The sequence below is a fragment of the Macrotis lagotis genome, chromosome X (genome assembly GCF_037893015.1).
Source record: "Macrotis lagotis isolate mMagLag1 chromosome X, bilby.v1.9.chrom.fasta, whole genome shotgun sequence".
NCBI classification, from domain to species: Eukaryota; Metazoa; Chordata; class Mammalia; order Peramelemorphia; family Peramelidae; genus Macrotis; species Macrotis lagotis.
The window spans coordinates 485,409,081-485,410,765 of NC_133666.1; the positions used below are offsets into that span (position 1 = coordinate 485,409,081).

The window sequence follows — 1,685 nt, forward strand, 5'->3', positions numbered from 1 at the left end:
ATTCTATTTTCCTATTTTCTTTTGTTTCTTTACTCAAAGGGAATGTAATCTGATAAAGTGCTTTCAAGATTTTGCCCCTAATTTAGTGACTGATGCCAAAATGGTTTCTAGTTGTACAAAAAGACTGATTCTCCTTGTATGGTGTCAAGCACTGTTCCCAAGTACTGTACTTGCTTATTTATCCACAATAAACCAAAGCTTTTTTTAAAAGTCCATCTAAAATGTATACAAAACAATGAATTCTGAAACATCTAACACAAAACACGTAATACCATTTTTTTTCAAATTTTTTATCATGCGTGAATCCTGACTATATCTACAGTAGAATTTTAGAGTTTATAAGGAAATAAGAGTAGCTCATTCACCCTTTCAAATCACCCAGCATGCTTATGATGAATAATCTCCCCTCCTTCGATTTCAATCTTCTCATAAAGCCATTTTCTGTCACAGCAGCACTCGGCTCCACACTTGTTAGAGCCACAATTGGGACATGCGTAGAAACAGCCCAGGCAATCTTCATCAAGGCAGTCGCAGAGATCCATTCCACTCAGTATCAGGAGGCCCTGACTGTCATAGACTTTGCTCTTTGGTGGAATCACTTGCCTGTCTGAATTGGTTGCCTTGGTTTGCCGCCTTTTTTCTCTCTTACCAGTTTCTGGAGTAAATTCAGTTTGCTTTCCTGGATTTGCAAACTGCAAGGGCCGCAGGGCTTTTGCAGTCCTTCGGTCTGAATCAGCTTTCCTTTTTTCGCGGTCTTCGGATTCAACATCCACACTTCCATTGATTATCTGTGTGCATTTTGGACAAAGCTTCCAGCCAGGTACAAGCTGTCTTCCAAATTTGGCACTTGGGAAAGTGGCATCATCTAAGTCAATCGCATGCAAATTTTTCTTTGCAAGTTTTTTGTGTAAGACTTTTGCAAGTCTTCAAATCGATCAATGTAAATTTTTGCATGATGGAAGCAAATTTTATTGTTTCCAGAGAGGGTCATTCCGGTTCTAAGCTGAAGTAAAAGCGCATCATTTGATGACAATTCTTGCAAAGTCTTGAAGCCAGTACGTCGAGTATAGTATGTCTTATGACATTCATTGGTAGTACGAAGCTGAACTCCAACTGAACAGGGATCCATCTTATTTCCCTAGAACAACCTAATTCACCAGGTTTTTTTTTTTTTTTATTATGCCTAGGTTTTTTTCCTGTAGCCTCTAGTAGGTTCTGTTGAGGATCACCCTTGCCCAGGGCGCGCCCCGGCTCCTGCCGCGCCTCCGCCCCAGGGCCCGAGGATGCCATGGACGCCCCGCAGCTCCGCCCGCAGCCGCCCGCTCTGCCCGCCGCCTCCGAGTCCCAGATTTTTTTTTATTACAATGAGCTATTGCAATGATATGGAAGGGGGGAGGCAGGGGGGAATGAGGGAATCTTTGCTCTCATCAGAGATGGCTAGGAGAGAAAACAGGAAATATACTCAATGGGGTATAGACATCTGGAGTAAGAAGGAGGGGGGAGCAGGGGGAAGGGGTGGGGATGTGAATAAAGGAGGAGAGGATGGACCATGGGGGAACAGTGGTCAGATAGAACACATTTTCTTTTTTACTTCTTGCAAGGGGCTGGGATTGGAAGGCTTGTCCAGGACCATGGGGCCAGGCAGATTCTGGGCCTAAGGGGTGGTATGGGGGCCAGGGCTTCTT

General features: G+C 44.0%; 1 pseudogene; it reads right to left on the reverse strand.

Moving 5' to 3' along the window:
- Positions 1 to 374: 374 nt before the first annotated feature.
- Positions 375 to 1,129, reverse strand: LOC141500405 (ARL14 effector protein pseudogene; annotated as a pseudogene).
- Positions 1,130 to 1,685: the final 556 nt, after the last annotated feature.